This window comes from Eptatretus burgeri, chromosome 3, assembly GCF_056783735.1.
Source record: "Eptatretus burgeri isolate ZD-2024b chromosome 3, Ebu_testis_v1, whole genome shotgun sequence".
In the NCBI taxonomy this organism is placed as follows: Eukaryota; Metazoa; Chordata; class Myxini; order Myxiniformes; family Myxinidae; genus Eptatretus; species Eptatretus burgeri.
In genome coordinates, this window is record NC_140963.1 from 109,276,839 (window position 1) to 109,301,694 (window position 24,856).

The 24,856-nt window shown below is 47.3% G+C and overlaps 1 protein-coding gene across 2 annotated transcripts in view; it reads right to left on the bottom strand.

The window, feature by feature from the left end:
* Positions 1-24,552, bottom strand: part of LOC147030679 (transcription factor PU.1-like) — a 40,019-nt gene extending 15,467 nt beyond the window's left edge. The window contains exon 1 of one of the 2 annotated variants that reach the window (XM_085874968.1): positions 24,429-24,552. The gene's annotated coding sequence lies outside the window, so the exon portion shown is untranslated. Of the gene's footprint in view, positions 1-15,662; positions 15,820-24,428 lie in introns of those variants that run through there. The other variant, XM_085874967.1, reaches the window with a different exon arrangement.
* Positions 24,553-24,856: the final 304 nt, after the last annotated feature.

Sequence of the window (24,856 nt, forward strand, 5' to 3'; positions counted from 1 at the left end):
TTCCCCTCTGCTCCATTTTTGATGCATAGACCACTCGCCCTTCTGTTGTTCAGTTATTTTTATAAGCCTCAATCTCTGTTTTAAAGTCGATTAATAAATTTGCAGTGAAGTTTTTCAAGGGGGGGGGGGGAGTGGGGTTAAGGTGAGGGGAAGTGTGGGGTTTAAACCAGTCACTAGTTGTGATATCTATATCAATGAAAGCTAAGCATTGTGTGCCTCTGGCTTTCTGAGGTTCTCTCGAAATTAAATTTTTTTTGTGTACCTGTATTGCACATCAAAGGGCGGAGGAGCTCCTTGTGAGCCAACGACCATCCATATCTGGTGCCCAACTGCGTCTGCAGACATCCTCCTGCAGTGGGTTACCATTACTAGGAGGTTGGTGGCAGGATTTGCACTCCGGCCACCATAAAAACACTTCACCCCAAGATAGCACACGAAGTGGTGTGTGGTGGAGTGGTGCTGAGGTGTCGTCCACCAGAAGGCGGTCTCTTCGGGTTAACCTGAGGTGGTCCCTTTGGGTGGGTGCCTGGAATGTCCTATCACTAGGAGATGGGGGTGCGCTAGGAATCTGCCTGGGGGATGGCCAGATGGAGACCTCTGGAGTACCGGCAGAAAGTGACTGCAGTGACGTGCTGTGGCGCATGCTCCCCATGTATGTATTGTACATCATCTGTGGCACTAACCAAACCCAAAGCAGATTTAACTGTAATATTTTAATTAGCCTGCTTTGTGGGTTCCATCTAATCACTTCGCCCATGATGCTGTGACCCCAGGTTCAAGTTCCTTATATGTGTTCATTTGTTCATTTTCTAATTTATTTATGAATGTATGAACTGTAAAAACAGACGAACGACTGCTTGAGTCACTGATCTGCACGTGCTATATTTACAAAGCTCTCCCATGAAATTTTGATAACAGTAGAAACTAGAAATAGCAATCAGATATTGCAGACCCTTGCCAGGACCTGTCTTGTGTGGTTTTGTGTGGTTTATTTTGTGTTTGTGTGGTAGTTAGACGATGCATTAACATAAGGTGTACGTTTATATAAGGGACAAATATGACTTTTTTGGTTTTATTGTACTAGTACACCCACTCCATACAGGAGCGACAGGAAGGGTCATCTTATCCTCTCTGGGATATATATATATATATATATATATATATATATATATATATATATATATATATATATATATATGTATGACAGTAGATCTCGTCTCGGATCCGCTCTTCTGTGGTGGACGCGATAATCAGAGAATGCCTCAGGGATGTCAGGATTCCTCCAGATTGCTTCAAGTTTAGTGTAAAACAGCAATATATGTGGAGTGACTGTTTATAAAGGTAATCATATTGTGACGGCCAAGGGACTTGAACAGTCCCGCCAACGTAGAATGAGCCGAAACGATGGAGGCGGTTTATTTATTTATAACCCAAAGATGGCGGTTTTAATCGCTCTACCGCAAACGGGATGAGGAAGGTGGCACGAGTCGCTTTTCACTGAGTTGATAACGTTTATTTCTCTAACCAGAAATAACAAGACTCGGCAAGAAGAGGGATCCGGGGCGATTCGACGGGATGGTGGTGTGGGTTCGGGCGTGGGGAAAACGCAAACAATTCCAATGGATATACCAATCTCAAACCCTCCAAGGCGCCAGGTACACACACACACACACACACACACACACACACACACACACACACACACACACACACACACACACACACACACACACACACACACACACACACACACAAAACGTAGCTGGTCCTGTTGGTCAGGCTGGCCCGTGGTGTAGACTCAACAGTCCCTGGACTGGCGTCGGACGAGCTGGCGTTGCGCTCGTCAGGTGCAGGAGACACCGTGGTGCTGTCGACCTCCTGGTGTCCGCCCAAGTCGCTCACAGCTGCCAGGGAGCCAGTTCTGGCGCTAAATTGCGAGCAGGAGAGGGAGGCAGGTCCGCCCGCCGTTCGACCCCGTACTCCGAGCCAGCAGAACCCCAGAGCCAACCGAGGTGAGGCACGAGGCACAGCGAGGCCACGAGACACGATCAATTCAGGATCGAATCAGCGCAACAAAACAGCACGCTCCCAGCACAACAGCCTCCACCAGAACGGTTTTTCTGTACCGATCTTCTTCCTCCTCCCCTTTTCCCCGAACAGAACCTTTTTATCCTCGAGTCCTCGTCACTTCCAATCGAGCCGTTTTATTGGCCCTCCGCCGTCGCCTTCCGCCAATCGTGATCACAGGGCGGAGCCATCCGCAGCACTGTCCTGTGACGTCACGGCAAGCCGCCAGGGAATACTAACAGGGTTTACGCAGACACCCTTACCCTATCCCGTCTCTCTATCTAATTACGTGACAATTATCATTTCCCCCTTGAAGAAATGGACATTTACTAGACAACTTATCACCACTGAATTGCTACTTATTACATCGAGATCCTGGTACAGATCGAACAGTATGGCATACCTAATTAAACATCCTAATTACCCTTTGAATGCATACCCCCCTCAAACGTAACACTGCCCCCTCCTCTGGTACCGCAGCTCCTGCAAGGTATATCACAGGCGCTACCGTACCAGCCTTAACACTTACTGACTCACACCTATTTAACCTAACGAAATAAAGTAGGAGGGGCAATGGGCAGCGAGCCGCAGCTAACTTACCTATCCTGCTTAATGTACTACCCCCTTATGGCCTTATCCTCGCCTAAACAATCATTCATTTTTTTATTATTTTTTTTATTTTATCACATGAGAGCACTGAGCGAAGTTGCACTCCATCCTCTGGATCATCGCTCTTGCCCAACACTCTTCCAGTGATCTGGGGAGGGGAAACAAAAGGTTCCACAAAAACACAACACTTATACTTTACATTCCTACTCTAAGCCTTAATGACACTATTCATGGGATATTTACACTTGACCGCATCCCCCAGTGGATGCTAATAGACCCAGCGTTACCTGGGGAGCCAATTTTCAAATTTGCTCGCCCCAAAATTATGCGGACATCATGCCCTTGCCGCACATGTCAAGTTGTGCGGGATCGAGTGGGACTCACACATCTTCACAACACTCACACCATGGTCATCATCACATTGCTAGGTCATGGTCCCCATTTTAATGATGCAGGCTGAATCCCGTCATGGCTGTGGGGTGGGTTACCACAACATAATGGGGGCATCTCAGGTGCAACCATGCCCACAGGTAAGCTTTAGTCCAACCCGGACGTTTCTCCGCCCCCGCTCCCTTTGATTCCCACCCCCCTGGTAGCCATCAGCTCTAACCCCGTACAACACACTGGAAGGGGTCTCACTGGCTCCTCTGGCCTTCCTGGGTCGCCAAGGTCCTACCCGCCTTGGTCGCCCAACCAGACCCTCTCCCAGTTGCCTCCAGACACTGTCACCGTTAGCCACCAGGTGTGAATCTCCTTGAAGGGGGTCGCAATTCCCGCTCACCGTGAGCTTCAGCAATCCCTGTGGACAAGCACATCATCCCCACCCACAAAACCCACATGACTCCCCCACCCCATCGGCCTTACATGTGACACCTGCATTTCTAACACTTCACCGACCATGACCTTCCCTGTTACCACACCATGTCCAATAAAAAATCAACGTGTGCACCATACATTTCACTTCTTAACTTGAAACAACTCACACAGCACTTCTCACCCGATCCACGCACCAGCCATTGGACAGCCACTCGTGCCCGCTTTGTTACCAATTACCCACTGTCCCTATTGTCACTCCAAAACCCAGCTGAACTTACAAACTCTCACCTTCAGCACATGGGGCAGGAGGCTGCCCGGGCCCAAGCTCCCGCACAGAAGCGACTAATCTTCCCCTCACACGCTCTATCCAATCCGGAATATCCCGACCCATGTAAGAGCTCAATCGGTCACAATGGACGATCTGTGGGAGTGCGTGGCGGCCCATCTGGATTTTAAAAACTACATCGGTTACCTGTCGGAGTATCACACCGGGGCCCTTCCAGGGGGGGTGAGTTTCGGGCACACACCCTTCCTCCTCTGTGGCCGGAAGAGCCAAATGAGGTCTCCAGGGAGGAATCGGGGGGCGTGTGTCCGAGAGTCATACCTCAATTTAGCACGCGAGGAAGCCAAACCTATTCGCTCTCTCGCAAAGTCATGAGCTTTCTCTATGCTCTGACACATTTTGGAAGCATAACCTTCCGCCGAGGTCCATGTTGGGCTTTCAGGTGCCACGCCCAGCCACAAATCAACAGCCTGCATCTCCCGACCAAACATCAGCAAGGCAGGGGTACAGCGCGTGGCCTCATGCTGCGCAGTCCTGTATGCCATCAGGACAAAGGGGAGATGTTCGTCCCAGTCCTGCTGATTCTGGGAGGTAAAGAGAGCTAACTGGGTGAGCAGAGTTTTATTAAACCTCTCCACCATCCCATCCGACTGTGGCCTTAGAGGAGTTGTCCGAGTCTTGTGAATTTGGAGGAGCTCGCACACTGAACGTAGGAGTTCGGACTCGAAGTTCCGGCCCTGGTCTGTGTGCAGCTCCCTCGGAGTTCCAAAACGGGTGAAGAACTCCTCCACTAGTGCTTGGGCAACCAGCCGTGCTTCCTGATTGGGCAATGCATAGGCCTCCGGCCATCTGGTAAAGTAGTCCATTGCCACCAGAATATACTTGTTGCCTCGGTGGGTGGTGGGTAGGGGCCCGACCACATCAACCGCTACCCTCTCAAGTGGTGCTCCTACATTATAAATTTGGAGGGGGGCCTTACGTGCGCATGGTGGTGTTTTCTTCCCCCGGCAGAGGTCGCACCAACGTACCCATTTTTGGATGTCGCTGCCCGAGTTCACCCAATAGAATCGCTGCCTCAATTTCGCTAGTGTTTTGGTTACACCTAAGTCTCCCATCGTTCGTGTTCCATGTACAAGCCCCATCACCTGTTCTCTCAATTTTGAAGGTACCACCAACAACCAGGAAGCATTTCCACTCATTGGTAATTCCCACTCCCGGTACAAAATGCCATCCTTCAGCTGGAGCATCTGCCATTGTGCCCAATACGCCTTCACCTGCGCTCCAAGCGAAGCAATTTCTTCCCACGCAGGCCGTTTTCCACCCTCTAGCCAATTACAGAGGTGGCCCAAAACAGGGTCCTCCTTCTGTTCCTTTTTCCAATCGACACTACCAAATTCAGGAGGTGGTTGTGGCAGAGTCCGATGGGTTACTCGGGCGGCACATAGGCATGCATCAATTTGTTCCTGCCCAATGAAATCCCTATTCTCTTGACGTTCACAAAATTTGCATTGGTGCTGCCAACAAGGTCGCCAAGAGAGAGCATCTGCGTTGGCATGTGTTTTGCCGGGCCGATGTTTCACAACAAAATTGTACTGCTGCAGTTTCTCAAGCCACCTTGCAATTTGGCCCTCCGGCTCCTTGAACCGAAGAAGCCATTGCAAGGAGGCATGATCAACCCGGATCACAAACTCCCTCCCGTACAGGTAAGGATGAAAGTGTCCAACTGCAGACAGCAAGGCCAATAATTCTTTGCGAGTGACGCAATAATTTCGCTCGGGCTTTGACAGAGCCCTACTATAATAGGCAATCACTCGTTCGACACCTTGTTTGACTTGAGACAGGACCGCCCCCAATCCTCCCTGACTAGCATCCGTGTCAAGGATGAACTGGCCAGTCTCGGCCGGATACGCCAAAACTGGGGCTTCTATCAGACGTTGTTTTAGGTGATTGAATGCTTTGGTGCAGTCTTCTGACCACACAAATTTAGCTCCCTTCTCTCTCAATTGGTGCAATGGTCTTGCAATACTTGCAAAATTTTCCACAAATTTCCTATAGTAAGAACAGAGGCCCAAAAATCCTCTGACCTCTCTTACATTTCTGGGGGTGGGCCACTCTTTTACTGCCACTGCCTTCATTGGGTCTGTGGCCACGCCGCTCTCATTCACCACGTGACCCAGATAAACGACCTCTTTCCTAAAAATTTCGCATTTCCCAGGGTTCAGTTTTATCCGGCCCCTCTCAATCACCTGAAAACCTCCACCAAATTTTTGGCAGCCTGCTCAAATGTGGAAGCGTGGACAAGAACGTCGTCTAAATAGATCAGGCATGTTTGCCATGGCAGCCCAATCAAAACGCGTTCCATCAGACGTTCAAATGTGGCGGGGGCATTGCACAATCCGAAAGGCTGACGACAAACTGCCAGAGGCCCTTCCCTGTGGTAAATGCTGTTATCTCTCTCCCTTGTTGGTCCATTTCCACCTGCCAGTAGCCACTCTTCAAATCCAATGCAGTGAACCATTTTGAGCCGGAAATGGCATCGAGTGTATCATCAATACGTGGCAGTGGATACGAGTCTTTGAGCGTCACTTGATTGAGCTGGCGATAATCCACACAGAACCGAATGGTCCCGTCCTTCTTTCTCACCAACACAATGGGTGACACCCAAGGACTTACCGAGGGCTCAATAATTCCAGCCTCCTTCATCTCTTCCACCTGTTTTTCAGCCTCATCCCTCTTTGCAAGAGGTAGACGTCGTGCAGGCTGTCGAACAGGTCGAGCCTCGCCAGTGTCAATTTGGTGCCTGACTAGACTCGTGCGTCCAACATCCTCAGGAGAGAGAGAGAATACATCCACATTAGCACCAACCAAATTGTGCAATGACCTTACCTGGTCCACTGTTAACCCCTGTTCTGCTCGGTTTACCATGTCCCTTACTCCTATCTTTACCCTGACCCGCAAATTCCCCACACCAATTTTCCCACAATTCACTATTTTCACCAAGGGAGGGCACTTCGCCACAATCTCACCAGCCAAGCATGGCCCTGTATGCTCAGCCCGATCTAGTTTCCCCGACCCCCGACAGTGATCTCCGGACTCGACCTAGGTAAGGGCACCTCGGATAGACCTGGCAGTTCAGCAGGAGGATTCATCCTCTCCGGGCTTGAAAGTCTATTGGAGGGTCTCTCCATTGCCGGGTACTGGCAATATCGTTGCATGTGTCCTCTTCGCCCGCACCGGAAACAACTCCCCATAAAAGGCCCCCGTGGGTATTGGTGTAATGTCTCTTCCGGTTCCGGACCCCTTCGGCCATAATCGAATTGCTCTATTGGCTGGGCTGGACTCCGCCAGTTTGGCGCACCAATTACTGAATTACCCCTTATCAAACTTGACAGTTTCTGGCAAATTTCCTGAAACATTTGGGTAATGCCAATTTCTCCCAGCCCCTCTCCTTGATCCTGAATCTCCGCCTGTCGGACCGTCACCGATGGCCTCTCTGGCATCCGACCCGGCCAACTCCACGAGGCCAGCCTGGCTGCGCACTCAGCCGCTCGGTGAACGGTGGGTGGATCCTGTAACTCCACTAACGCTCGGACCTCAGGGTCCGGAATAGCAGCTAAAAATTTCTCGAGTGCCAGTCTGTCCCATGCCTCCACTGTTAGGTCCCGATACGCGATCCTGACTGATTGGTAAATGTCCTGTGCTAGCTCCTGCACTGTCTCACCCCGGCTTTAATCTGCGGTGCTGGAGCTGGGCCCGCACCAGATCACAGTTCGCTGCGAACCCAAACCGACGGCTCAACGCCTCGCAAATGTGGGAGCTGGTCAACATCCCCTCCGCGATCACGTTTAACACATCGGCGGCTGGTCCCCGCAACGTTGCCACCAAATTCCCTGTACGTTCCCGCTCATTCCACCCGTTTAGTCGGGAAATACACTCAAATTGCGTCAGAAAAGCTTCAAGGCTCCCTGACCCGTCAAAATTTACCAGGGGGATCACTTTTACGGTGGCCCGCTTCTCAGTTTCTCCCTTGTCCGAATCCAGCCCAGGGATCAAACACCCTTGTGGCTGCGTATCCAATTTCGGAGCCCACTGTGGCCAAAGATGTTTTGTGGTGAGGGTCTCATGAGTCAATTTTGCCTCTTGTTCCAAACGTTGAATGGACCGATTCACCTCTTCACCTCTTCCCGCAGGATCCTCTGGGCCCGCACAACCTCCTCCAAGGCTCCGTCGCGAGTTTGTAGCTGCTCCTCAACCAACCCGGACACTCTACTTACAAAAGACGGCTCTACCAGGCCTTTATCCAAGACTACATCTTGGCTCATAATTTTGTCTTGTTCGTCCAAACGAGCCTCCAATCCTTTTACCTCCTCCGCCAAATTCATGCCTTGCTTCCTCAGCTCTCCCCACTCTTCTACTTGCAGCTGCATACGAGCATCCACACAGGCACAATGACGTTCCAGGCTTTCATCCACTTTATCAACCCGAATGTTCGTTGCATCAATTTTATCTACCAATTTTTTTCGTATATTTTCCCCCTCCAATGTAATTTCTACCTTTGTTTCCTCCAATCTATCCTCGAATTTACTTTGTATTTCCCCCAATTTAACATCCACACACTCCTGCATCTCAGTTTTCATTTTCTCCATCTTTTCCCCCAATTCATCACTCATTAAATCAATCCGTGCACCCAACTGTACCCCCATTACCCCCAATTGATCTGTCATTTCTGCCCTCTGTGCCGTCATTTCTGCCCTCTGTGCCACGAATTGATTTGCTATTTGTGCCGTCATGTCCCCTATTAAACGTTCCAACATTGTCTGGATCGACATCGCGCCGGTTTCCGGCGCTGCCGGCTCCATTACGGGCAATGAAGCACGGTCCACGCTCGGAATGGGGGAGGTTCCAATCCGACCCCCGTCTCTCCCTTCTTCCCCCGACTCGCTGCCAGACACGTGGCCTTCCTCCTCAAACATCTGCACATCCGCCATGGTGCAGAAGTCCCGTTTGCCGCCAATTAAAATGAATTTGAAAAATCCCGCCAAAATTTTCCCGCGCTTTTCTGCAGTAATTTTATATTCCAATCCATGGCGAGATTTCAGTTCTGGTATATTCTCCCGATACCAAATATAATTTAGAGGGGTTCGAACATCCAACACTCTGACACCAATGTGACGTCCACGGGACTTGAACAGTCTCGCCAACGTAGAATGAGCTGAAACGATGGAGGCGGTTTATTTATTTATAACCCAAAGATGGCGATTTTAATCGCTCTACCGCAAATGGGACGAGGAAGGTGGCACGAGTCGCTTTTCACTGAGTTGATAACGTTTATTTCTCTAACCAGAAATAACAAGACTCGGCAAGAAGAGGGATCCGGGGCGATTCGACGGGATGGTGGTGTGGGTTCGGGCGTGGGGAAAACACAAACAATTCCAATGGATATACCAATCTCAAACCCTCTAAGGCGCCAGGTACACACACACACGCATACACACACACACACACACACACACACACACACACACACACACACACACACACACACACACACACACACACACACACAGTAGCTGGTCCTGGTGGTCAAGCTGGCCCGTGGTGTAGACTCAACAGTCCCTGGACTGGCGTCGGACGAGCTGACATTGCGCTCGTCAAGTGCAGGAGACACCGTGGTGCTGTCAACCTCCTGGTGTCCGCCCAAGTCCGCTCACAGCCACCAGGGAGCCAGTTCTGGCGCCAAGTTGCGAGCAGGAGAGGGAGGCAGGTCCGCCCGCCGTTCGACCCCGTACAGAAGCCAGCCAGCAGAACCCCAGAGCCAACCGAGGTGAGGCACGAGGCACAGCTAGGCCACGAGACACGATCAATTCAGGATCGAATCGGCGCAACAAAACAGCACGCTCCCAGCACAACAGCCTCCACCAGAATGGTTTTTCTGTACCGATCTTCTTCCTCCTCCCCTTTTCCCCGAACAGAACCTTTTTATCCTCGAGTCCTCGTCACTTCCAATCGAGCCGTTTTATTGGCCCTCCGCCGTCGCCTTCCGCCAATCGTGATCACGGGGCGGAGCCATCCGCTGCACTGTCCTGTGACGTCACGGCAAGCCTCCAGGGAATACTAACAGGGTTTACGCAGACACCCTTACCCTATCCCGTCTCCCTATCTAATTACGTGACAATTATCATTTCCCCCTTGAAGAAATGGACATTTACTAGACAACTTATCACCACTGAATTGCTACTTATTACATCGAGATCCTGGTACAGCTCGAACAGCATGGCATACCTAATTAAACATCCTAATTACCCTTTGAATGCATACCCCCCTCAAACGTAACAATATGTACAGTATTTGTGGTTTATAATATTTTTACTTCTGGTAGGCCTTTTCTTCCTCCTCGTTTTTAAGTCCCACGAAACGCCATAAAACTATTTATACACGTTAACACTGCGTTTGTTCAATGAGGAAAATCCCTCGGGAAGAGGGGATATTATTAATATTAATATTGTTTTATAATAACATTAATGTCATGTTGTTATCGTTGGTGTTGTTATTATAGTTTTGTTTTTTGAAGCAGCCTTGGAAAAACACCATGATTAGCTATCTTAACGCAGATATACACCTCAACACGGACTTCACTGAAGGAGGAACACCCCTTTTGGGGTGGGGGACAAATTAAGTCGCGACAACCTCCATTGTGTGACCGTTAGTCCTTCTGTTAAGTTTGGTTGAGATTGGATAAGTAATGACCAAATGTATCGTGGCAAAAAACTGTCAGACAGACACACCAGGGTATTTTAGTATGATAGATTCACGTTACAATCATATGTATTTTATAGACGTAGTCACGTTCTGTACTTTATAGACATATGCATGTTCTAATCGTTTGTACTTTATCGATACCCTCACATTTTAATTGTACCTCCTGTACTTTATTGAGGGACTCAGTTGAAAAAAAGATAACATGTAATACTGGCTACCACCATGTGGCGTTTGTCGCCTTTGTTAACACATTATGTGCTGACAGACAGACAGACAGACAGACAAACAGATCCAAATGCAATACTATCAGGGAGGGTAAAGCTGCAGATTCTCTCCTCTTCGAGTAAAAGTGATCTTATGAAGGGCCATCTACTTATCACATATGTACAGGGGACTTGGGGGTGGGGGGGGGGGAGCATGGGAGGATTAATAGAGAAAATTTGGTGTGAAAATAAAAATACAGCACAATGAGGGGTGGTCGGAGAGAAAGGAGGGTAGGAAGTTGTGAGAGCACTGGGGAGGGATAGAAGAGTTTTGGATGATATGAGGGTTAGGGCAAGGGTGAGAAGGGGCCTATGTGGAGCATATGGGGGAGGGGAGGGGGTTGAGTGCAAACATTTTCACCATATTTGCTAATGTCATCTATCTATAATTCCAGCAGTGTGTGTGTGTGTGTGTGTGTGTGTGTGTGTGTGTGTGTGTGTGTGTGTGTGTGTGTGTGTGTGTGTGTGTGTGTGTGTCTGTGACCACTGTTTCTCGACAACCGCTGGTCCGATCTAATTGAAACTTGCTAGGTATATTGCTGGGGTCCTGAGGATGTGCCTTTTCAAGGTTTGATATTAATCGGACAAGTGCTTCCCAAGTTATGGCCATTTATTTACCAAACCAATGAGAAGACACGTTGTTGCGTGGGCGTGGCCGATTACGGGTTACAACGTACGGACTTCCGGATAATGATGACTTCGTGTATTCTAATAATTTCTCTTTCTTATGCGCATTTATAGATAAACACAATGCCCCAAGTTATGATCGTTTTCATATTAGATGGTGTATAAATTTTGGTAACATCAGAGTGCTGGTATGCTCCGAACCAGGAAGTAATTTTTTTCTCTCTTCTCGTCTTTTTTTGTTTTTCCTTGCCACGACATTGCGAAAAGGTAAAATACGTTGGCGCTAATTAAATAATTGGGTATTAAAACTAAATTGCGAATAATCGTAACTGCGAATAATATTCGAACTTCCAGGCCATGCACGTACGGGCACGCGAGAGCGAAGAAACAGCCTGTGTGGTTGTTGTTTGTTGCTCGCCGTTTGAATATTTATTTATTTATTTGTTTGTTTATTTTTTTTTTTTTTTACGGGCATGTACGAGTAAATATAATGCCCCTGAATAGCTAAATTAAATGTCGTAACCTTGACTACTTTCAAACAAGTACTTTACTTCAGCCATATCCCAAGACATATCACGTGCTTTTGATACGGTTTGGCACCCTGCCCTGCTCACCAAACTCTCTTCTTATGGTATCCATGGCCATCTCCACACATGGCTCGCAGACTTCCTCTCCTGTCACAGCCAACGTGTTGCCCTTAATGGAGTTCTCTCATCCCCTCTTCCTGTCCAGACTGGAGTTTCTTAAGGCAGTGTTCTAGGCCCTGTTCTTTTTCTGGTTTTCATCAATGATCTCTCCGACGCTGGAAAATCCTCGTTATCTCTTTGCTGATGACTCCACCCTCTGCAGTACCATCTGTCACCCCTCAGACTGGTAAACAGCAGCTTCTTCACTCTCTGCAGATCTGGATAAAATCACAAACTGATCCAACACGTGGAACATGTCTTTCAATCCTGACAAATCTCACACTCACTATGCTTCTCCGAAAGGACCATCTGGAACCCCCCACACCAACCATTTACTTTCTCAACAATCTTCTGGAAGAAGTCCTTTCATTCAAGCTTCTGGGTATCACTGTCTGCCATGATATTTCCTGGGAAAGCCACATTTCCAAACTGGCCTCCAAAGCCTGTCGCCAACTGGGCATCCTCCGTCGTGCAAAGTCTTTCCTCAGCCCACCTGAGCTCCTGACTACATACAAAGCTTTCGTCCGCAGCCTGATGGAGTACTGCTCTCCCCTCCGGGCTGGTGCTCCTGCCTCTCACCTTTCTCGGCTTCACGCTGTGGAAACTAAGGGATTTAGGATCATTGGTACCTCCCGCGATGAGGCTGAGTCTTTGGGCCTCTCATTCTCTCACCGCAGGCAGGTCGGTGGTATTTCTGTCTTCTACCTTCTCCTCTCTGGTCTCGCCCCCCCCTTCCCCGCTCTGTCTGCGATGTTCCCCACAAATTTCTCCAGGGTGCTCAAGGTCCGTCAGCAACCCCCTTCTGGTAAAACTACCAAAATCACGAATCACTGCTCACCTTCACTCTTTCATTCCTCTTTTTCCCATCTTTGGAATAAACTCCCACACTCTCTTCAATCCCATTCTTCCCTCCAGGTCTTCAATACAGCTGTTCACCACCACCTCTTATCTTCCCCCATCCAAAACCTCGATCTATTCTACCCCAATTAATCAACCGCAAACCCACCTCCTTCAAATTTCCTGCTTTCCTTCCTGAAAGTTCCCTGTCGTGTAAGCTCCCGAAAGTCACTGTGGTGTCCATCTTTTTACCCCATGTACCCCACTCCACCCCTCTCCCTTCCACAGATCTGATGTCTCTGTTCCCCACTGTTTTGTCCTTCCCTCTTGTCTCCTGCCCCCCCCCCTTTGTTGTGTGTTGTGTGTTAGCTCTCATACGAGCCTTGACAATGTATCAAAAAAAAAGTTCCATATACTGTACCTTATCGATTCATGTTGTCCCACCAAGACTAACATAGTCGGAGAAGGCATTGCTGATGTCAATTACAGACACTTAATTGCAACATCAGCCAACTTATTGAAAAGTTCACAGATATCGTCCTTGCTCAGGTTCATGGCATGCAGACTATTATTATCATTATTATTTCATATGCATCCTGTGACAACTGGTTGCATCATTGCTGGGAGCGCATCTGTGCTGCTGATGCAGTACCCCCTGTTTCCAGTAAGCTAGTGCTCATTTTGCCGCCCTTGGAAGGATGACAGGTACAGTCAACCCACCTGATGTTGTTTCACGACACAACAGGGGCTTGAACTCAAGACGCGAACATCATAAAGCAGCTACACTAACCGTTGAACCAACATGAGGCTTGGAACGCCGACTGAACCACACGATTAAAAGTCAGTTTTATTATATAAGGATTAAATAAAAACAAAATCCCAGTTTCTGAGAATGTGAAATAATGTTATTCACTATTCGATTTTATCACCGGATGTTATTCAGAATTATTTTATTCACGTCCAATATACTTATTACATACGCACCGATGGCGGTTGGGAGATTGGGGGTGTGGAGGCTGAACTCGTCATTTCCCAAGGTGTAAGTAAAACCCGGGAACATTCTTCGTCCCCTTGAAATAATTGAAATTCTTCGACTGTGATTTAGTTGACGACTCATAGTCGGAATAACCGAGTATGATGCAAGCCGATTTTACACTGGAAAAAGCATGAAATATTACACTTGGGGAAAATGTTCTCGACAAAAGTTACGACTGCGAACTGCCGTCGTCATTGGCTTGAAAGAGGTCGCGTTGACACGAGCACTTCTAGGAAGTGAAGTGCAAAACTGATTTGTGCACCCAAGCTGAACCCCAGCAGGAGGCGGCAACGAGCCACTCTACAATGACGTCACTACGAAGAATAGGTGGATCAATAAGCACAGATTTTACCCTGAAAAGCGTCATTTTCGAGCACAAGACAATTATAAATACATTCGTCAAAAACAGAACCTATGTGGACATGAACTTACATGCACTCACTCAGTCTGTTTGTACAAATATGTGAATTGTAACTGGTTTAAACTGCACGAACAATAAATAGTTAGCATTGTGTACACACGCAGTCACACAACACTGAAACCTGGTGTTGGCTTAGTGGTTAGTTAGGGTGGCTGGCTTAGGATCCCAGGGTCATGAGTTCGAGCCCCGTTTGCTGCTGAATTAATACCAGGTGGGGTCGACTCAGCCTGTCGTCCTTCCGAGGTCAGCGAGACGAGGTCATCAGCGTACTGGTGGAGGGGCACAGCATCAGTGGCACAGCGGTGCTTCCAAGAAAGGATATTGACCCAGCAGCCAAGCTGCCGGAAGCAACAATGCAGTGACACATTATATCGGTTATCAAAATCATGATCGGTGTCTACGTTTCCAACTAAAGTTCCGTGCTTTGCGAAGACGCGCATGACCTGATGGCACAGGTGTGGTTGTCACGTGCGATGGTGAACGGCAGATGTCACTTCCCAGCAACGAAGCGGTTTGTGCCGGGCGACGGCTAACATTGCCCCCTCCCAAGAGTCCACCACGTGGGAAAGGGATTTGCACGACCGACCTGTCGCTGATCGAGTAACCACCGCTCTCGACATGAACTATCAGCTTGTGATCAGGAACCGAGCGAGCGGTGCAATACGGCTGGCCATCGCAGATAAGAGTGTGCGGCAGCTGAAGTACGTGTTGAAGGGTTACACACCTTGTACGTGTACAGTCACGGCAGCTCGTAAACGAGATCCGTATGTTTGCAAAACAAAGTGATCCATCTTCTTGATAACTAATGCAAAAGTGAAAAAAGCTTTTGATGCTTCCTGGTGCAGCAAACGGCACAGAGTGGTCCGAGCGGTCGGGTACAGTCAGTGATGGCATAGAAAGGGTTAAACGAGCACGCATTCTCCTCGAAAGGTCATCCACTGCTGCTCCAGATGGACCAGTGTGATGGATCACTGGCCACTGATCAAGGTGGCATTGAAATTATTTATTTATATATATATATATATATAAAATGAATTTCCAACAAAACACAACTTCATTTGATAGTTCCACCACTGCAGAACCCAGAGAAACGCACAACTTGCTCACTGACACCACGGCAGTATCATTTGTTACAAAACAAACTTTTTCAATTTGAATATTCAAATAATCCCCCAAACATTTGAAAAACAAAAAGAACAGAACAGAACAATAAACGTTGATATAAGTAATTTAATTTCCATTTACGGGACTTACTAACCTGCCGGACGTTGGACGGCCGCCGAACTCGCCTCCTTATTCGCTCTTCTCCTTGCAGGTGCTCTGCGTCGTCCAGCTTGTGCGCTTGAACGTTCACACGGATCCCTCTTGCTTGTCATTACTGTTCGAAGAAGTGACGGCGCGGACTTTACGCTGATTGGTTAACCCACGCGATGGAGGCGTGGCCAGAACGCGACGCTTCCCAGAATCGACGTCACAATTATGGACAAAAAAAAAACACACGAAACGCATTTAATTAACGAAATATTAGTCAATTATTGAACCGCGTCCAATTGACGACGCTATAATTATTAATATGTGAAGTGCCGTTTTTTAAAAAGAGAAATACGAATTGTTCTGTCGCACATGCATTCACTGCCGCCGTTTCTCAGTGACACGAAGTTTTTTTTTTATGAGACTCGGCGGTGTAGTGGTTACAGTGAGCACTCTGAGGCGGACGGTCGATTTTTCGAACCTCAATGGTGCAGTCGTCTCAAAGACTTTGAAAATGTTACGCGGTGCCTCCTCGCTCGACGCTCGGCATTTAAAAAGGACACAGGACACGCACAAACATCACATCCCATTGGGTCAGGTTGGCAACTGCAGTGGAGCCTTTGATGGGCCGAATATCCTGTGGTCGAAGTTCATTAAAAGGGCACTGATATCAATTAATTAATTTAAAAATATTTTTCTTCCAACTTTTTGTGCCCCGGCCCTCCCACGGTCGAAGACGGCGACATTAAAATGAGCTCCGTCTGCCGTCCGTCCGACCGACCGTCCGTCCGTGTACTTCTGTGTGTATCCGATATTTCGAAAACTGTTGAACATTTAGCTTTCATATTGTAGATATCTGCAGTATTCCTCATATTATCTCAACCTGATTAGATCACGGCTGTGATTAGCTGAATTCTGTTGCTATGGTAACCATTTTGGGAACTTAATGGCTTGTGTACGTGATATTTCAACAAGGACAAATGTGTCCAAGAGCCGTGTCCTAAAGGCAATAACAACAACTTCCGATATTTCGTCACGTGCCTTGATGGAGCCAATAGCGAGACCCGTCATGGAGGCTCCTGCTCATGACGAGAAAATGGTGTATTTACGAAATTACAATACATTACATGGAATAATCTTTAAATAGTAACGTGAACTTTTCGAAACTTTAAAGCAAATGTCCGAATGTATTTAAAAGTTCATGATAGACGCTCTCAAAAGGCACCGTCTATGTGAGGATGTGTTCAGGTGTTTAGTATTTAAGGAGATCCGGATCCCGTATATAAAAGAGCCGAGTCCGAAAAGTTTTGGAAGAAGACGAAGACGAAGACGAAGACGAAGACGAAGACGAAGACGAAGACGAAGACGAAGACGAAGACGAAGACGACTGAGCTCCCTTAGAGCCACGTTCGCTATGCGAGACGTGGCTATAAACCATACCAAGCTTTTATATAACACAGATCTATTCCTCCTACCACCCAAAAGGGGGGGGGGGACCGATAATATCAGCTCCTTGTTGGATTCGCTATATATCCCTTATTGACGGGTTGTGCGTGTGTGTGTCTGCAACGCGAGGCTCCACAGCACGAACCAGCAAACCAATTTCGATGAAACTTTGTCAACATATGGAAAATATGCTGGGAATGTGCGTGTTTGAATTTCGTTGCCAAGCAACCACCCGTTGCTGTGCAGCGGCCGAAAAACCGCGTACAGTATTTTTAATACTTGTCCTTCAGTTTTGAATGTAGAGAAACGAGACTTCGGAATTAAACACTTCGAGATATTTAGAAAATTTTACTCGAGCCGATTTTTGATTGAGGTCTTATTTTTCAAATGGTAGTCCTTCAAAAATAGGGTGTCTATTTACTGTCATTTTTTATGAGGGGCTTATGAAAGTGGACGGAGCTTAGGGAAAGTGGACGTGGTTGATGAAAAGTGGGAGTGGTGTAGGAAAGTGGGAGTGGTGTAGGAAAGTGGGCATTGCTAATGGGAAGTGGGCGTTGCTAATGGAAAGTGGGCGTGGCTTATGACAAATATTGTGTGGCTCAGGAGGTGTGGTCAAACAAGAGCATTGAGAGAACTTTATTGGGTTGTGTGTGTGTGTGTGTGTGTGTGTGTGTGTGTGTGTGTGTGTGTGTGTGTGTGTGTGTGTGTGTGTGTGTGCGTATGTCTGCAATGCGAGGCACCACAGCACAAACCAGCAAACCAATTATTTTTCAAATGGTAGTCCTTCAAAAATAGGGTGTCTATTTACCGTCATTTTTTACGAGGAGTGCCAGTTGGCAAAATACGCAATAGGAAAAATCTTGCCAGGCAGAGGAACAATTGTATGTGAACCAATACGTCTTGGCAATGAATCTTTGTCGGTGGATCGGTCAGAATGAAAAGCATAGTCACCAGCGCTTCGATCCTAGCAAATCCCTCTTCGCCTACCGGCTTGTTGTTCTTTTTCATTCCTACCCCCAGGCCCCATTGCTTCTACGTACTGTACCTATATACAGTAGTTCCATATTAAACCTGTCTCCCATCCCTGCTGCTACTTTAGCATACAAGGAGAAGACACCCAAGGCCTTCGTAATCCATGTCACTCCTTTATTCCCCACATTATGGACCCCATTTCTCTCCACTCGTCACTTCCAGTTGCAACCGGAACAGGAAACCCGAGATCCAACATATTTACACAATGCCACAAGAAAGACAAAATGATGTGCCGCAACAGTACTCCCCCTCCTAATGCATTACTTTAACTAAAGGAACAAGCAAAAGAATAGGTGTTGCTCGTCCATCATGTAAAACGTGCAAAAAGTCAGAGCCAAGATAAGAAATGGTCGACAGTAAATTGTACTCATAAATATCATGCCATTAAGTGTGCATGGTGCCCAAGGCGAGTTGTGTATGACCATAAGGGTACCGTTGTTGGCGGTGTAGAACCACCAGTCAGGGGGGGGGGGGTGGGGGGAGGAGAGTCAGCACAAAAAAAAAAAATCAAAAAAAAGCTGACTTCAAGCGATCTATGGAGACCGTCTCCCGAATATGAAGGTCTTCTCGGAGCATTGTAAAACCTTGTAAGTTCCATCATATGGTTACTGCAAGGGTCTCCGGATAGAGTCGTGCGACAAATACGTGAGTGCACGGGAAAACTGGGGAATAAAAACCAGGCATGCCGAAAGCGTACGTGTTGGTGTTGCCCGTCAGCCATGCATGGCCGTACAAAGTTGGTTGGAATAGTTGCTGGAATCGGGCAAGGTGTCATCAGATTCTGTAAAAAGTTCTCCTGGGAGACGAAGTGTTGCACTGTACACTGGCTCTGCAGTAGAGCATCCGAGGTCATCTTTCAGAGCAGCTCCCATATCCAGCAAGACCACAGGTACAACATCCGTCCGGCGTGGAGTTGTCATGTGCTTTCAGAGAAGATGAGTTGGTGGTGGAAACGTTCCACCACGCCATCTGCTGCTGGATGGTAAGCGGTGGTTCACATATGGTCAGTCGAGGCAATTCGCAAAATAGAGCCAAATCAAACTGGCTACCACGATCCGTCGTGATGGTTGATTGAACACCAAAATGCGCGATCCAGGTATGGACAAAAGCCCTAGTGATGGTAGGTGGGTGATGTTAGCTATCGGTGTAGCCTCTGGCCAACAGGTGAAACGCTCAATGCGTCAGCAAATAATGGTGCCTGTTTGATGGAGATGGGGACCGACAATATCCACAAGGACCCGAGCGAAACGCCTATCGGGTGTAGGGAAACTACCAAGTGATGTGACAGTATAATTTTGGATGTTGCTATTGAAGACATTGCTTGGCCAAATGGTGCATGTCAGCTTTGATGTGTGGCCAGACGTAGCGCGTGGTGATGAGTTACTGGGTAGCTGGAATGTCCGGGTGCGCGAGTCTGAAGAGTGTCGAAGACTGAACGACGGAATGACGCACGTACGAAAGGGCAGGAATGTCTCATCGATGTATCACATATGAGGGTCGTGTCTGTCCCTAGGCTTGATACCTCGTGAAATGTAAGCAAACCTGTTGCAGACTGCAGACAGTGAAGCTCAGTGTCCTCTGGTTGTGCTGCTGCCAGTGCATTAAAAGATTGCCAGTGTGCTGGGTGAAGACAATGCCAAAATCTCGATGCATGAGAGAGAATCAACTGCAGAGCTTGCAATTCCTTTGATGTGCCAGATGTCGGTGGTGAATTGCGCGATGTAATCGAGTTGGTGAAGTGTGTGAGGAGAGTGAGAATCCGGATGGGTGGACAGAGCAAAACTTATAGGTTTGTTGTCAGTCAGAACAGAGAATTGATTGGCCTCTAAGAAGTGGTGGAAATTATTGATGGAGAAGTATACAGCGAGTAAGCTCCAGTCAAAGGCACTGTACTTGTGCTCTGGTGGCTTCAGTGCTTTCGAGAAAAAGGCCAATGGACGTCAGTCAGCATCAATGAACTGGTGAAGGGCAGCACCCACCGAAACCTCAGACGCGTCTACCATCAGGCATGTTGGCACCTCTGGCTTTGGATTAATCAGGAGTGAGGTATTGGCCAGTGTGTCCTACAATGCCAGTGTGTCCATCTTTGATGATGTTGAAGGCTAAAAAGGTTGGCTCCACCCATCAGAGCACTTCAGGCAGCTTATTAATTGTGAGTAATTCCTTCAGCGGCTGCAGTGTTGCAGCTGTGTTTCGAATAAATCGGTGGTAAAAGTAGAGGCCCAAAAACTCCCACACTTTGCGTTGAGATGAAGGAAATGGAAAATCATGAATAATCTGAACCTTCTCCTCGAGCAGACGGATGCCTGAGTGGTGAACACAATGGCCGAGGAAAATCAACTCCGGGACACCGAATATGCACTTTGTGGGATTGATGATGATACCAAAATTCAGCAAATGGGTGAAATGGTGACATAGGTGTTCCTGATGTTCTTCTGAGGTTGTCTCGGTGATTGGAATATCATCTATATATACATGTAGCAGAAGTGTCATCCCCAGGGCACCTGATCGATAAAACGTTGAAAAGGTTTGTGCAGCATTGCATAGTCTGAACGGAATCCAAAGGAACTCGAACAGGCTGAAAGGTGTGGTGACTGCTGTCTTTGGGATGTCATCTGGATCCACAGGAATCTGATGGTACGCACAAACGAGGTCGACCTTGGGGAATATTGTCGCACAATGGAATGTAGCGGTAAAATCCTTGATGTGTGGAATGGGGTAATGGTCTGGAACAGTCACATTATTTGAGGACCGGTAATCCCCACAAGGACACCAACCTCCACATGTCTTTTTGGGTACCATGTGTAGCGGTGAAGACCACCTGCTGGACGATGCTCTGATGATTCCCCATTGTAACATGTAGTCAAACATAATTTCTCGGGTGCTAGTCGGTGAGCACGTATGAAAACGGGAGGTCCTGTGGTCTCTGTGATGCGTGATCAAATGTTTGATAGGCTGATATGTTGCCGATGGGCACGTTATGGATGGGAAATCATAAAGTACTTTCTGAAAAGGGCACGTAGGCGTGGATGGAAGAAACATGATATTCAGCGATGAAATGGTGGATGCTGTACCAAAAACACTAGGCTGTGTTGAGGCATCCAATAGACGGCGATGTTTGACATCGAAGAGATTGAAATGATGCAAAAAAATCCATACCAAGGATAGAGTATCTTGTGTCGGCAATAGTAAACACCCGCGGAACAGACCGACATAAACCCAAGTCAAGCTGGAGGAAACGCTTTCCAAATGTAGCAGTAGCACTGTTGTTAGTGGCATGTAATGAATATTCCTGTCGATTTTTCCATTCAGCAGCAGATGATGGCACAATGCTCACCTCTGCTCCTATATCCACAAGGAAAGGAAACCCGCTATTACGATCCATGGGGAAGAAAAGGCGACTGACGTATGGCCCAGGTGAACTCGTCGGCATTAGTTGTGGACCTCGTCGTTTCCCTGTAGCCGAATATGAGCACGATGCTCTACACTGACGAACATAAGCACCGAAGGTCATGTGGTACGAACACCCATCTAGAGTATTCACACAAGGTGAAGGTGAATGGTAGATCAAGGTACGGTGTTCCTCGCTTTTCCAACAAGGGGTACACTAAAATGAACACGACTGGCATTGCAGAGCATGAGGCTCCAGGATGAGCTTAAGTTCCACCATCTTTGATTGCAGTTGTGTGGCGTGCTGTGCTGGAGGTGTCACCTTAGCCACGGTCAGTGTAACGGTGTCAATGAGATGATCAGCCAGAGAAGATGCGGCGGGTAGTACCAGCTCTGCATTAGCTGCAAGTATCATGCAAATGTGGAGTGGTAACCATTGCAAAAAACAACTCAGGAAGGAGCGACCTGGTCGAGGGTTGCATGTCGGTTACTGAGAAGCTGCTGCATATGACGCAGTAGCTGTGTGGGTCTTCAATCACCTAAATCTTCGGTTGTAAGGAGTTGTTGAAGGTGGCGGTGCTCAGAGAGGGTTATACGTTTAGAAGTACTGCCTTCAAAATCGTGTTCGGGTTGTTCGTCGGAAGTTGCAGCAAAATGTCTCTCACCTCTGTCAAATATTTTGGCGATAAGGATCCAACAATGTAGTTGAACAACGTCGCCTCAATAGTAATGCTCCAGGTGTTGATTTGTGCTTAGACCTGTGTAAACCACAGCTACAGGTCATTAGGCCAAAATGGTGGCGGTTTTAATGAAACCGCTGCCACGGATAAAGCTGGTTGAGCGATCGGCAAAAGCGCACCTACCTGGCTGTTCCCGGCGAATGGTTGGTCGTTTGTACCTCCTTGTCTGTCCATTGTATCACGTCGGGGTCACCAATTCAACATACAAGGAAAAGACGTCCGAGGCCTTCGTAATCCATGTCAATCCTTTATTTCCCACACCGTGAACACCTTTTCTCTCCACTCGTCATTTGCAATTGCAACCGGGACCGGAAACTCGAGATCCAACATATTTACATAATTGCACAAGAAAGGCAAAATGATGCCTCCACATCTCGAGATCCTTTTCTCAAGAACAATCCCTCCCTATGCATTAATGTCTGTGAAATAGTCTTGCCTGAATACATCTTAACTTGCATCTTATTTACCCTCAAGCTATACCCCTGGTCAGACAGGAAACCTGCAAGGTTTTGTGCCTACAAAATCAAGGCTCAAGGAAGAGAGAGGGAACAGAGGGTATAAAGACAATGTACCAACAATCGGGCTACAGTTGGACACATCAAGGAACGGAATAAATTTCGAGGATGAGGAGAGAAGAGGGGATAAAGCACAGAAAGCTGCAAGTAAGGGGGTTATTGGGGATATAAAGGATTGTGGGTAGGCATCGACAATGATATAACATGAGATGGTAGTGCACCACTTGCTTGAAGCCTTAGAGCAGTATTTCTCAAGGTGGGGCGTGGCAATATTTTGGTGGGGCATGAGGATTCAGAATTAATGAATCAATATATGATCGCTTTCATAGTTTTGCTACGAGTTCCCTTCTTGGTTGACTCAGCCATTTCTGGTGGATTTATCTGAAGTACCAGAGCAATACCAAGAGGAGTTATGCGAGTTGCAACAAGACGAGTCTGTGAAAACTCTTTTCAAGATCAAAGGAACCATGATGTGGCTGTCTGGGGAGAGCGAAAAGAAATACCCAAACTCGACTACTTTGGGAAGGGAAGTGTTGATAAATTTTCCATCATCTTATTTAGTCGAATGTGGATTTAGTGTTGTTACCGATTTGCTGCAAGCTAAGAGAAATCGACTGGAAATCATGAAACGTGCTGATTTAAGGCTGAAACTGACAAAATTGGTTCCTCGAATCAAACAAATCTGCAGCCAGCGTCAAGGGCAGGGCTCCCATTGAAGTGAGTAGCAATTGAATAAAATTTGCAATAAAGTTTTAATAAAGCCTTTTGAATACATATGTAGTATATACTGTAGCATCTCCAATCATGGTGGGGCGTACGATTTTTTTGAAAATCAAAGTGGGGCGTGGGACAAAAAAAGGTTGAGAAACACTGGTCTCGAGGGAAGAATGCAATTGAACCATCTCCTAAAGGCAGTTCTGCAAACAGCAGAAAAGAGGAACAAAAGAGTGGAGGTGAGCAGAAAGCCGAGATTGTTGGATGTTAATCAGGAGGAGGGTTCAGGAAGAGTGCATGTGTCCTGGAGGACCTGGGGATGGTTGGACAACTGAGAGAGCCGAGGAGCTCAAAGAGATGCGGTTAAATATTTTGTTTATATACTGCCATGTCCTCAAACTATCATATACCTCTATTTCCCAACATGGATCAAATTCGTAACCATCCATTCCAAATCTCTGTTCCTCATTTGTGGGAATTTCAACTGCCACAATGCTAGCTGGGTATCAGTTCTGCAACAACCAACCATGGCATTGCAGCTAAGGCTTTTAGCGACTCTGTGGATATGACCCAATCTGTTAACCTCCAAACCCGGATTTACTGAAACTGACACATCCCGCCTACTGGACCTGGTAATGACTAACATTCCATCCAATTTCTTATTTTACTCCTCCAGCCTCTTTTAATCTCTTACCATAATATTGTCAAAGCCTATATCGCTTTGGTTATTCAAAGGGAGCAATTTCAATGATGCAGAATATGGTTGTTCACACAGCTAACTGTTCACACAGTTCACCAACTGGTAGGGACTGCAACGTGCCCTCTCACAAAAAGGATTGGGCTGCCATCTTCACATAATATGATGTTGATTCTGCCTGGGCGTCTACAGACATCCTATCCTATCATATCAACAGATACAAGAATCAGAAAACGAACCTGTAGTTCAGCAGTACTTTGGTTCTGAATTCATCCCGATTGCACATGTGCAGAGGAGTGAGAGAATTTTTAAGCGGTGTAGCCACTTCAACATTTAGTATGTCCTTTCTTCCATCCATCTGTCAAAAAATAAAAGAAGAACCACATTTGTAACCCTTCGTACAGGGATAACCGGAGTTGCAAGTTGGTGTTTGTAGTTTTGCCACGTGTGCCCATGTACCCATGCACACAAACAGACCTTTATTAGTCCCTGTTGGACTTTGTCCGAAATGGGGGCTTATGGATTTGGTTTCGATTTTCGTGTCGGTGCGTCCGCAACCATATCTCGGACATGTATGGATTGACTATATTCATACTCGGCACAAAGACAACACACAATGGAATACATATGCACATCATTTTGTTTCATGATGCGATCAAAGATGGCC